The 14,369-nt window shown below is 37.0% G+C and overlaps 1 protein-coding gene across 1 annotated transcript in view; it reads left to right on the plus strand.

Annotated features, from left to right (window-relative positions):
• The window catches only part of CCT6B (chaperonin containing TCP1 subunit 6B), a 72,735-nt gene that overhangs the window by 55,434 nt on the left and 2,932 nt on the right, over nucleotides 1–14,369 (plus strand). The gene's annotated exons all lie outside the window — the stretch shown is intronic.

A 14,369-nucleotide genomic window follows, 5' to 3' on the forward strand; every position in this document is an offset into this window, starting at 1 on the left:
TGCTTTTAAATCAGAGGCCCTGAATGGGGAAAGTCTTTTGTTCCTTTTTAGATAGCTAAGATGAGCTGTGTAAACCATTCACTACCATAAAGATGAATTCCTTTAGAAGCTGGGTGGACAATAAGTATCACAAGAGAAGGAATAAAATTCCAAGAGATGGGTTTAGTGGTCTGCCTTCCTATCTGGGCAGCTAAGTGGTGCAGTGTATCCACTGTGCAGGGCCTGGATTCAGGAATATTCCTCTTTGTGAATTCAGATCTTGCCTCAGACACGTAGAAGCTGTGTGACTCAGGGCAAGTCTCTTTATCCTTTTGCCTCAGTTTCCTCATCCATCAAACAAGCTGGAGAAGGAAATGGCAAACCATTCCAATTTCTTGGTGGTGTGACCCTGGGCAAGTCACTTCACCCTGTTTGCCTCATTTTCCTCATCTGTCAAATGAGCTGGAGAAGGAAATGACAAACCACTCCATTGTCTTTGCCAAGAAATCCTCAAATGGGCTCATGAAGAGTCAGATATGATTGAAAAAAAACCACTGAAACAACCCAAGTTTGAAGCAGAGAGAAATCTGTTGCAGTAGTCTGGGTGAGTGGTGATGAGGACTTTGTAAATGGAGAGGAGAATGTTTCAGAACTGTTAGGGAGAAAGAAATGACAAGATTTGATAACTGGTAAATAGGTTGAGTGAATGTGAATGAGGTGTTGAAGAGGCTCAACACTGAGACTGCAAACCTGGGAATATGTGCTATCCTCATGGTAACAGGGAAGGTCAGAAGAAGTGTGGGGTTTTTTTTTAGGAAAAATCTCATTCGGGAGTTGGTGAGGTGGGACTAGAGTTCAAGAGAGAGGCTCAGGCTGGGGGTTTAGGTCTGGGAATCACCAACCAAGAGATAATTCAGCCCAGAGCAATGGATGAGATCATTGTGGAGAACATAGAAAAGAGCCTTGGGCAGAACCTCAGGGAGACACTAGTGGCTATAGATTTTAAAATTAATATCCAGTACTCCAAGTATTATATTTAATAAGATTCATTAATAATACCTTAAAGCAAAAAGGTTAGAGAAGTAGAGAGAACTCACCCAGTCTCACACATGGGGAAAAAAAGAAGCAAGAGGGAGGAGCCACAAAACTACACACACACACACACACACACACACACACACACACATACACACATGCAACAAATGCAAACATGAACAAAAGAAAAAGGATTCCTGGGATGAGAAAAGAATTCTGGGAGATAGAGTCCAATTTTTTCTAATTATACATTGCTATGACATGAAGATCCAGGAAAGGAAGGAGAAGTGTTCAGGAGGAGAACAGGGAGAGGGCAATGTCTCAGAAAAAAAAGAAAGATAAAGGAGAAAGTAGTCCAGGAAGGAAAGAGTGTCCAGGAGGAGGAGGTGACCTATAATGGAGTCAAATGCTGCAGGAAAGTCAAGAAAGAGAAGACCTAGAAGATGCTGTTAGAGCCAGCAGTTTAGAGATGAACCTTGACTTTGGATAGGGCAGTTTCAGTTGAGTGACAAGGCTGGAAGCCAGATTGCACAGAGTTTAAAAGAGAATGAGAGGCAAGGAAGTACAGGCAGCAAGTGTAGATGCCTTTTGGAAGGAGTTTAGCCAAAAACAGGAAGTCCCTGTCAATAGAGTAAAGAGCTGCCTGATGTTTTGGCAGAGATGTGGGCTTGGTTTTTCTGCAAACCTCTTGCAGAGAAATTCCTTGTTGAATAGTTAGGATCTCAGACCATACTTTTCTCCAGGCACTTTCTCTGGATCCTAATTTTGCCTCTTGCCTAATTAGGGATTTCCATTCCACTAACTTGATTGAGCTCTGTCCTGGGACAAACCTTTACCTTGCTGGATCTATTTTTAATAGAAACTGTAACTCATTTTCCCCTTTTGGAAAGGCAGCTGACTTTTAAGTAAACAAGGAAATAAAGACAATCATAATTTTATTTCATCTTTTTCAAACCTAGAATTCATAATTCTCTAGAATTCAGTAAAAATATCATGAGCCAAGAATCGTAATCCCCCTGCCTGCCATTCTCCTAATCGTTTGTTTCTTACCTCTCTGTTTTTACTGACCTTTTTCTAACAGTAACTATTTCAGTGAGATCACTTTATGGGTGCCATCTCTGCTGCTTTATGTTTTGATCCTGTCTGATAGTCGTACATTACTACCATCCCAGCCTCCCACAGCTCCACTGCCATGCCAGGGGTTTAGGCTCTTGAATATAATTCAATTTAATATCTCCAAGTATTAGGGCCTTGTAACAATCAATTCCCTCTTCCTTTACAGCTGCCTATATAATTGTCAAAGAGATCTAGGGGAACAAGGATACGGTCATTAAGACATCCCCAGTGACTCTGTAAATATTCAGTTTCCTTTACCCTATTCCACATCAAGGTCTTTAAGCTTATTGGACAGGAAGCCAAGCTCACCATGAATTAGGTTTCATCTTCAACTTGGCTTTTCTTGGTGGAATAGGATATCTACAGCAGTGGCCAGGGATGTCTTTGGAAGAGAGTTTTATAGTTGCCTTGGTCAAAAATTTATTTAAAAATAAAGTTTAGTTTGAAAGAATTCTACAGTGCCATGAACTTGACCATGGCAGGCCTCAGTTTCATCTTCTATAAAATAAGGGGATTGGACTGAGTGTCTGAGGTCCCTCTCAGCTATAGATCAATGAGCCTGTAAGCTCTGAGACGCCTTCCAACTCTCAGATGTGAGTTCATGCCAGAAACAGCCCATGCTCTCCTAGGGCTGTTGAGAGAGGTAAGATCTAGAAACAGATGAAGATGGCATTAAGAACCTACTATGCTATGTGCCAGGTACAATACTAGGGACAGAGGCTATGAGTACAAATACCATTAGGCTACATCTGATTATAATACCAAATAAATGATAGCTGTATATCACAACATCATTGAATCTTTTGATCGAATTTGATCGAATTAGAATCAAGTCTGACTCATACACCAAAGAAATCCCCACCATGACACACCTGACAAGGAGGCCTTATTTTCCTCTTCTGTAAAATGAGAACATTAGACTGGATGGTCTCTCAGGTCCCTTCTAGCTTGAGAATTCTTGGCCTTCCATTTATCTGTCTGTGGAATGATGGTGTTCGATTGGATGGCCATGTTCTTAGACTTCAATGCCTGTCATGCTGTCATGCGGGAGCCACTTCCTTGCTCTGTCTCCCCAACTTATATAGCTATATAGGTCCATCCCCTAGAGCTGTGAACCTAGGGATGTGGAACTATTGGACACAAGAACTTGGCATAATTTTATTTAGCACTCGGGCTGAGGGGGGAGTCAGGACATGCTCCCAATACAACTCAATTCTATTTGTTCATGTGGGGACCTGTACTAGATGCTCATCCTTTCCTTCCTCCTCCATCTCTTCCTGAACGATTCTCCATCATAAAGGTCAGCTTCTTTTGCAAAGATAAAGTTATCCTTAAGATTAAGCTTCTTGGGAACAGATAGTTCAGTTTAACTAACTAACTAACTAACTAACTAACTAACTAACTAACTAACAACTAACCAACCAACCAACCAACCAACTAACTAACTAATTAACTAACCAATCAACCAACTAACTAACCAACTAACTAGCTAACTAACTAACTAACAGCAGGGCTTGGTGACAGGTTCAAATCTGACTTCAGATACCAGCTGTGTGACCCTGGGCAAGTCATTTTTAACCCCTAGTTGCCTAGCCCTTACCACTCTTCTGCTTTGTGTATGAGGGAATTTTCTACCTTTGAACTATGTTCCCCAGAATTCCATTTGTATTTCCCAGAATTCCTCTCCTCTCTCCACCAGTTGCATGGTCACATTTTGTATATAGTTGGCTGAAACTCTGCCCTCTCTCTTCTCTTGTGACTGAGTTAGCTCCCTTTTTACTCTAGCTTTTTATTTTAATTATTTTAATAAATCTTATTAAATATAATATTTGGAGTTATTGTATATTAATTTTAATTCTCATACTTGGAACTAATAGGAAGTATTAAATGTAAAATAAGGTAAGGATTTAAAAAAACCTTAAAAAAGGTTAAATTTCCCCATAAATCAGAAGAGAAGACAATTTGAGCTCATCTTTTGCCTTGTTTGACTTGTTGATTATAGGTGCCTATCAATTCTATTGACTGTTTATCTGAGATTACTCTCTCCTAACACTAAGACTGACCCCACCTCTTGGGGTTCATGCTCTCTCATCTCAATTCTAAAACCAGCAGTGTGCTGGTAGATATTTAACAAACAGGCTCTCCAGAAAAAAAAAAATTGAACCCACAACACACTTTTAAGTTTAATTTGCATTTTAACACCATCATTTTCTTTAGATAATGAACAAAACAAACAACTCATTTCTGAGGTGTAAATGCTCACACTGAAAACTGAACAATTGGTTTTTGCCATTTGAGCTGATGCCAGTATACTTCTAATAAACTCACTGTGTGCCCAGGGGTGCAGTGAAAAGAGCTCAGTATTTAGATACAGAGATCTTGGATTTAAATCCTGACTTTTATTGTCCCTTGGTGCCATTTTAGATTAGGTGTTGATATTCTCCTTTGTAAAATGAAGTAGAGTAGATGACCTCTAAGGTCCCTTCCAGATTTAAATCTGTGATATCATCCTCACTGTCTTTTAGTTAGCCATGTAAACAGTTGGTTTTGGGAGTTGGCCTTGAGAGCTGAGAAATAATCGGAATAGACTTTTTTAAAATATGGATTAAGATCAAGAATCATAGAAAGTTCCAGAAATCTAGTGGTGCCACAGAGAATCCCCTCTGCTTCCCAACTCTATCTTCCAGTAATAGAAGGAATGGGAACTCTCTTGTGCCGCAGTCTGCTATTTCTCCCAGGTATGCCCTTTGTTTGACTGTGTGGCACTAACTAGCCAGCTGCCTCTGGTCTCAGTGAGGAATGCCCTTCTCAGCCTCCTTCCATGTTTTCAATTACCCATCTGTTACATCTTGGAGAGGGAGAAAGAGAAAAAGAGAGAAAGAGAGAGTTTTCCTGACATTTCTCAGCAGCCCAGTTCCAAGACAGTTGGCACAACCTCCTTTCTCTTGACTGCTTGGACTTGGTTCTAGCCAAATGTCTTGTTGGACAAATAGCCAGTGGGCTGGGAACTGGCTCCTGCCAACACCCTGGAGATGTATCTACTGTATGAGTCTTCATAGGTGGAGGAAATCAGGAAGAACAGGTGCATGCCATATGCTTGTCTGGCAGGTCTCTCATGAAGCAGGAGAGGTATAAGAAATGGATTGGAAAGCAAGCCAGCTTAAGAGGACCTTTCCAATTCTCCACACCTCTAAGTGGAGTGAACTATGTATGCTAGTGTATGATGTTAATGGAATCTACCATCAGAAACTTCTCCTTCTGGCTACTTCATTTAATTCCTGACCTAAATTCCAAGTCTAGCATGGGATACTCCTCAATATTAGCTCCCTTCAGGGATGAGATGCTCCCAACTAAGTAGTTCTTCTCCACTTCCCATGCAATTACTTTGAATTTGTTTTGTGTGTATTCCGTGCAAGTATTTTTAATATTTTGTGTCTATAATATTTTTTCTTTGCTTCTTGAGGGCAGGGACCATTTTCTTTTATTTTTGTCTTTGAATCTCCAGCATTTTATGCAGGGGGCACATAGTAGGCATTTAATGAATGTTTGTCAAAATATCCTTGATGTGATAGAATGTGGATATACTATCCTAAAGATGTTATACAGATCTAATTTGCCATAGGAGCTGGAGAGGGGATCAGTAGGTGTTGACCTATACCTACTGTGTATGACCAATCCCATGCATTAGTAAAAGTGTCAGGATGCATTCTGGTATCAGAGAATAATTATAAATCACATTAACCTAGCTCTTTAAGGTTAAGAAATACACTTTTTTATTGATAACTTTTATTTTTATATCACTCATATTTCCCTTTGTATGCCCCCTAACTCTCTTCAGAGTCAATTCTTAAAGGAAAGAATGAAAAAGAGAAAAAAAACCCAGACAAAACTAGCCTACATAAAAAAAATCTCACAATATATTCAGTGTTGAATGGCTCTAGTCCTTTGCCTCTGTAAAGAAGTAAAGGTAAATACTTTCTTCTATCTCTTCTCTGGGGTCAAGCTTGATCATTGTAATTTCAGTCTTTGGTTTCAATTTTATTCTTATTCTTTCTGTTCATATTACTCTAGTCATTGTGTATTTTATTTTCCTGATCCTATTACGTTTACTTTGCATCCGTTCCTAGAAGTCTTCCCATGCTTCTCTGTAGTCATTGTTTCTTATGGAGCAGTTATATTCCATTGCATTCTGTTAGTATAGGAATTTAGAGGGTAATTTAGGGAAAACACAGAAGGAAAACATATAAATATTTTAATTTTATTAACAGGATGGGAATGAGGGTTTGTATCTTTCCTTGATACAATTCACATACCACAATTTGTTTAGCCATTCCCCAATGTATGGGCCCCTAGTTTGTTTGCAGCTCTTCACTGCCCTATAAATATTTTGGTGTACTGGAGGGTGGAAATTCCTTGCTCAACTTAGAGTTATCAGCATTTTTATTGTGAAGATTGGATTTAGCTATCTCCTGATTATAACAATGAAGATACTTAGCTCTTCCTTTATTATAAAGATAAAATTGTAATCTCCTGATTGTAACAATGAAGGTACTTAGCTCTTCCTTAATCGTGAAGCTAGAATTGTAATTCACAATCTATTTTTAGATTTTAATCTACAAAAAGGTGATAACTCAGTATTTTAAGTACATCTACCCATTTTAACCACAAAAAGGTGTTAAGTAACTACAAAAGGTGAAATTACCAAAAAAGGTGTGAAGTAACCCAAAAAGATATAATCTAACCAAAGAAGGTGAGAACTAAAGAGTGGGCAGTCTTGGAGAAAAACATCTGCAATGATTGGTAGATGTGAAATTTAGGGGAGGTGACACAAGAGAAAAAGATTCTTTAAAAAGAGGATGAAAGGCCAGAAGAGAGGGATATTCAATTCAAGGAGACTGAAGAGTGAAGAGCTCTTTGACTTGGAGGAGAGACTGGAGACAGACACTAGGAGCGACCAGAAGACAGACGCCCAGACTTCTTTTTATTTAGACGGTCATAGTTGGTGAGTGAAAAGGCTGATTTAGTGACCCCGCCTTTCTGGAGGTGTGAAGCCTCCAGGAAAGGCCCATCATCTTAAAATTCTCTTCCCCTGGCTGGGGCATAGAAATTCTTTCTTTCTTTCTTTCTTTCTTTCTTTCTTTCTTTCTTTCTTTCTTTCTTTCTTTCTTTCTTTCTTTCTTTCTTTCTTTCTTTCTTTCTTTCTTTCTTTCTTTCTTTCTTTCTTTCTTTCTTTCTTTCTTTCTTTCTTTCTTTCTTTCTTTCTTTCTTTCTTTCTTTCTTTCTTTCTTTCTTTCTTTCTTTCTTTCTTTCTTTCTTTCTTTCTTTCTTTCTTTCTTTCTTTCTTTCTTTCTTTCTCTTTTTTAAAACCCTTACCTTCTGTCTTTCTGGCTCCAAGGCAGAAGAGTGGTAAGGGCTAGGCAATAGGGGTCAAATGACTTGCCCAGGGTCACACAGCTGAGAAGTGTCTGAGGCCAGATTTGAACCTAGATTTGAACCGTCTCTAGGCCTGGCTCTCAATCCACTGAGCTACCGAGCTGCCCCCGGGCATAGAAATTCTAACTGATATCAGAAGAAGCCACAGTTCTCTCTCTCTCTCTCTCTCTCTCTCTCTCTCTCTCTCTCTCTCTCTCTCTCTCTCTCTCTCTCTCTCTCTCTCTCTCTCTCTCTCTCTCTCTCTCTCTCTCTCTCTCTCTCTCTCTCTCTCTCTCTCTCTCATTCCTTAATATCTTCCCTCTATTGTAAACAAAGTACCATAAATTCATTTTACTTTAGTAATTCATTTGGGATTTAGAAATTTAAATCTCTAGCGACCACCTATTATATATTCAGAGTCCAACCACAAATAAATTTTACAGTATTTAACAGAAGTCTAGGATCATAACCAACCTTATTTGTGAGAGACAGAGGCCTACCTTTCTCTAGCAGGGGTTCTTAACTTGAGGTGTATAGATAATCTATTATTAATAGATAATCTATTTTATTATGTATGATTCTATTAATATGTCTATTTTAAAAATATTCTGATAACTCAATTTCAATAGAATTGGTTTACTATGTAAGCCTAGGTATTTTATGCATTTAAAAACACTATTTTGAAAAGGGGACCATAGGCTTCATTGGGCTGCCAAAAGGTTCTAGGATATAAAAAAAATGGTAAAGAACTCTTGCTTTGAAGTTTTACTTTTGGCTTGGAGGTAGCCTTAGGGTCTCAAAGGCTAGAAGGATATAAATAGTGTCAATTTAATTTAGCCCTCCATCCCACATCTTTCATTCTCAAGTCTTGGGTCCACACAAATAAACTACAGGATTTTGACACCATCTGTTGTTGGACTATGCCCAGAGAATGAATGAAAGGAGCAGTTAGTCAGATCATGAGATTTATTTTCTACTGCATTCATGGGAAAGTAGGACTTTAGAACCAGATGAAACTTTAGAGACAATCCAGGGAAGGTATATTTATTTTTCATTTATTTTTTAATCATTTGTATGATCTTCATATTTTTGAAAATTGATACTGTATTTTCTTTAAAAATTTTTTAAATATATTTTTATTTTATTTTGTTAGATCTGAAATGCTTTTTTAAGACTTAATTTATTTCTTTGGAATATTTTCCACTGGGTTATATATGTATCATTGTTCAAAACCTATTTCCATATTATTCACATTTGCAATAGAGTGATCTTTTAAAGCCAAAACCCTATTTATATCCCAGATGGTATGTTTAGATGGGATTCTTGTTCAGGTTGGGGTTAGGCTGGCCAACCTCTGAGTTCCCTTTGCACTCTGAAAACTGTGATTTTATTGTGGATATTCTTTTGTAATAATGAAAGTAAAATGATCAAATGTAATATTAATTTTTTAAAAAGTATGGTTTCCATTTACAAAATTAACTCTCAAGTCAAGAGTCTGTTAGTAGCTCTTAAAAATTAAGTTTTTAATAAAAATGGAGATATAGAAAAAAAGGGAAATGGAGGAAAGGGACGGAAAATTTCACCTAGCTAAATACCTAAGCTGAATGAGGAAGCCTGCCACAGTCCGCAAAAAAAATTCTCAAGCCCCCAGTAGGCACCAGAGCTCCCACTCAAGACCATTTTCCACTGCAGCACCAACCCAGAGAGAGAGAGAGAGAGAGAGAGAGAGAGAGAGAGAGAGAGAGAGAGAGATTGAGAGCTCCTTTCATGCACCATACCTTTTTTTTTCTGTCCCTCTGTCACGCAAAGTACACATGTAAAATGGGATGTGGGGTAGGACAAACATAGGGAGTGGTATCTATCTACACACTTAAAAATTTTAATTAATTTAGAACATTTTTTCCATAGTTACATCATATCTACATACTTTCTAATGGCCCACATGGTCACTTTTCATCTGTCACATTGGAAGATCATGGGTGTATAGCTGGAAGGGACCTCGGAGGTCATCCAGTTCAACCCATTCATTTCACACATGAGGAACCTGAGAGAAAATCCCAAATGAATTGCTTGAGGTCATCATGAAGGTCAGTAGCAGGGAAAGGATCCGAATTCAGGTCCTCTGACTTCCCATCTACTGGCTCCAACACTGACTCTGTGTGTCTTAGTAGAGAGTTGCATCGATTTCTGTGACTAAAAATCATTGCTCAGTGGCCAGCCTCCTGGGGAATCAGACTGTCCAGTCCTTAGCTAGGTTAGTTCCTTAATAACATATATACCCGGTAGGTTGCCAGGTTCACACTCAAAGTCTTTCAAACTTGGAAGGACCAGCTAGAATGTACACTCTTTTCACACAGCCTTGGACAACCCAGCATCACATCCATCTCACCCCAATAAACCATTACAATAGACTTTTCTGGAAGGCTAGAGGAAGAATTTTTCAAAAAAATAAAAAACCCAAAACAAACTTCCTACTGCTCAGCCAGTGTGCCCCCAGGGAATTTAGATTTGTCTCCCTGCCAGCTAAGTCAACTGTAATGAGGAAGGCAATCTGCTCAGAGAAAATCCCATGATGCTTTCCAAAGCCAAAGGGAGAGATGCTGGAGATACTCAGTTACTTTATTTATGATGATGTAAACTACTTTTCATTTGGGTAATGGAGAATAACCTTCCCAAGTTTCTGACCTCAGGTACCTGAAGGGACCCTCTACTTCATTTAGCCCCCCCATCCCACATCTTTCATTCCCAAGCCTTGAGTTCAGACAAATCAAAAGCCAGATTTTGACACCAGCTGTTGTTGGGCAATGCTCAGAGAATGGGTGAAAGGAGCAGTTAGTCAGATCGTGAGGTTTGTTTTCTACTGTGTTCGTTGGACAGCAGGACTTTAGAACTAAACTTTGGAGACAACCCAGGGGGGTTCCTTTTATTTTTAGAGTCCAGGTAAGTAGCTTCGGAGAGAGGTTAAACCATTTGGCCAAGGTCCTACAGTAAATGACAGTTTCAGGATTCAAACCTGGTACTCTGATCTCATTTCATTACTCTTCTACTAAAAAAAACCATAGTGGATTCTGAAGGGTCAAGCCCAAACTCATTGGCTACCTTCCAAAGCCCTCTATGATCTTTCCCTTCCTCTTCCCAGCACTCACTTTCTTCCTTATTTAGGCCAGGTTTCAGCACACCCCACGTTCGTTCTAAATTCTATATCTTTATATGTTTTGTTTCTTTCTCAATTACATTTCCCCTCCCTCTCCCCTCCCCCATGACCACTCAGGTCCGCATGTCCTTTAAGACCCAAGTGAAGTCTTACCTCCTTTAAGAAGCCTCACTTGACTATTTTAGCCTTCTAGCATGTAGCACCTAACTGATATTATTTAGGGGCAATAGCAATCCCCCTGCCATGTCCCACCCCATCCCAATTCCTTTAACCTTCTTTTCTCAACTAAGATGTAAACTACCAGAAGGCAACTTTTTATTTTAAGTATTATAACATAACACAACACAACACAACACAACACAACACAACATAACATAACATAACATAACAAACATAACAATACATAACATAACATAACATCGCAACATAACATAACATACTATAATATAATATAGCATAACAATATACATAATATAGCATGTAATAATAAAACATAATATATGAGATGATAATAATAAAACATAATATATGAGATGATATAATATTATTCTAATACATTAATATAACCTATATATAAATATATATGAAATCAAGAAAAACAAAACAAATATGATATTAATATAATATAATAATTAAAATAATGTAATATAGTAATAAAACATTTAAATAAAATATTATATTTTAAATCTCTGATTACATTTAATAGAAGGTTAGGTATATAGAAATCAATACTATATACTTTATAGGAATCCAGAATCCAAATTGAAAGAGACCTCAAAGATCATCTAAACTAGAGGTTTGTGTAGGGATCACCTTGCTTCTGTCATGGCCCCTTTGGCAGTCTAGCAAAGCCTATGAACCCCTTCTTGGAATTAAGAATTTATTTTCTTTTATGAATTTTTAAAATATCACAGGAAAATAAAAACTATATTGATTTTTTAAAATTTACTTTTATTATTGTTTTTTATTTTACAAATATTTACAGATCAATCTCACTCCATGAATGGGTTCTTGTAACAAAGTAAAATAAATAAAACCAATATAATGATCTCATCTGAAGTGCATGCAACATTTATATCTGTCAACCCCCCCCCCCCCCGAAATCTAACATCTCTCCTCACTTTCCACCTCAGTGGAAAAAAAGAGAAAAGGAAAACAAATTCTTCAAAACAAATATAAAGTCAAGCAAATCAAATCCTCTTATTGGATGTGTTATATATATATATTATATACATATTATATATATGCATGTATGTATACACACATATGCATGCATCTACATCTACCTATTTATATTATTCAGCACCCTAAATCTATCATTGTTCTGTTATGGATAGCACGTTTCATCATCAGTCCTCTCGAATCAAGAATGATCATTTTACTAATCATAGCTTTTACAGCTTTCAAAGTCTGTTTTTACAATGTTTTTGTTATTATATAAATTGTTCTCCTGGTTCTGCTCATTTTATTCTCCAATAGTTTATAAAATGCCTTCAGAACTATTCATTTTTATAATAATGTTATAGTATATAAATTATTGTTGAGAGTCTGCTTATTTCACTCTGCATCAGTTCATATAAATCTTTTCATGTCTTTTAAAAATCATTTCTTTCTTTCTCATATAACAATAGTATTCCATCACATTCATATAGTACAACTTATTTAGTCATTCCTTGATTGATGGCCATCCCTTAGTTTTCAGGGTTTTTGCCACCACAAAAAGGAACCACTATAAATATTTTTATGTATTTAAGATCTATTCTTGGTCTAGCAGTGGTATAGTTATGTAAAAGGGCATGCATTTGACTAACTTTTTATGTATAATTACAAACTGTTTTCCAGTATGATCATGATAAATAAACCAAGGAGAAACAAAACGGAAAACTATAGATCCATATGCCTAATGCATAGAGATGCAAACATTTTAAATAAAATGTTAGCAAAAAACCTAAAACAACACATCACAAAAATTATACTTTATTGCCAGTTTTGATTTATGTGAAGGGTGCAGGAATGGCTTAATATTAGGAAAATGATAATTAACCATATTAACAAAATGAACTAAAATCATATAATTATATCAATAGATGTAGAAAAAACTTTAGACAAAATGCAACATCAATTTCTGTAAATAAAAAAAACCAGAAAACATAGAATAAATGGACTTTTCCTTAAGATAACACATATCTAAAATCAAGAACTATTATCTCTTTCAGTCACATCTGAATCTTCATGACCCTATTTGAGGTTTTCTTGGCAAAGTCACTGGAATGGCTTGCCATTTCCTTGTCTAGATCATTTGATAGATGAGGAAACTGAGGTAAACAGAGTTGAGTGACTTGCCCAGGTTCATACAACTGATAAGTTTCTGAGACCAGACTTGAACTCAGAAAGATAAATATTCCTGTTTCTATACCTGATACTCTATTCACTGTCATCTCACCACCCATACAGAGACAAATTAGAATCCTTCCAAGAAATTTAGGAGTGAAACAAAGTTATCCACTGTCACCACTTCTATTTGACATAATAATAAAAGCACCAACTATAGCAATAAGACAAGAAACAGAAATTGAAGGAAAAACCATAGATAAAGAAGAAATGAGATAATTTTTATAATTAAGATGATAGTATAATTACAAAACCCTTAAGATTCAACTAAATTTAATGGAAATAATAACAAACTTTTGAATCTAAAACAATGCCTTTCAAAACAGTCCAACTTTTTGGGGACTGCCATGTTACACAGTTGATTTACATTGAGCTCATGTTCTCCTAAAACTCTAAGATCCTTTTTATGGATTTTTTTAATGGATTGTTGGATCCTTTTATGAATTGTTGTTTAGCTACACTTACCCATATAGTACTTGTGCATCAGGCATTTTCACTGGCCATTTCCCATGCCTGGAACTCTCTCCCCCCTCCTCTCTACTCATTTCCCTGACTTTCTTTAAGTCCCCTCTAAAATTTCTCTTTCAACAAGAAATCTTTCTTAGTCCCTCTTTTTAATAAAAAATGAAAATGAAAATAAATTTAAAATGAAAACACACACACATCTTTACCTTTTGAATTAGAATTGATACCAAGTATTAGTTCCAAAATAGAAGAGTAGTAAGGGCTAGGCAATGGAGGTTAAGTGACTTGCCCAGGGTCCCACAGCTAGGAAGTGTCTGAGTCCATATTTGAACCCAGGTCCTCCTGTCTCTAGGCTAATACACTGAACCTCCTAGCTTCCCCTTTCCTAATTCCTCTTAATATTAGTGCTTTCCTTCCAATTTATCTTTTCTATAACTTGTTTGCATATAATTATTTGCATGTTGTCTCCCCTCATTAGAACATGAGCTCCTTAAGAGCAGAATCTATCTTTTGTCTTTCTTTGCATCCCCAGCAATTAGTACCGTGCCTGGCACACAGTAAGAAGGAAACATTTTTTAAGTTCCTACCATGTGCCAGGCACTGTGCCAAGTGTTTTTACAAATATTATCTCATTTAAGTACATACTTAATCCATGCTTATTGATTATTGCAAAGGTGATTTTCTGAAGCCAAGAATATGATTTCACATCCAACTCTATTAAATTTCATCTTATTAGTTTCTTCAGTTCATTGTTCTAACCCGTCAAATCCATTTTTTCCTTGTTTCTGTTTACCAAAGTGTTAAGCTATCTTCCCCA

Source organism: Monodelphis domestica, chromosome 2 (assembly GCF_027887165.1).
Source record: "Monodelphis domestica isolate mMonDom1 chromosome 2, mMonDom1.pri, whole genome shotgun sequence".
In the NCBI taxonomy this organism is placed as follows: Eukaryota; Metazoa; Chordata; class Mammalia; order Didelphimorphia; family Didelphidae; genus Monodelphis; species Monodelphis domestica.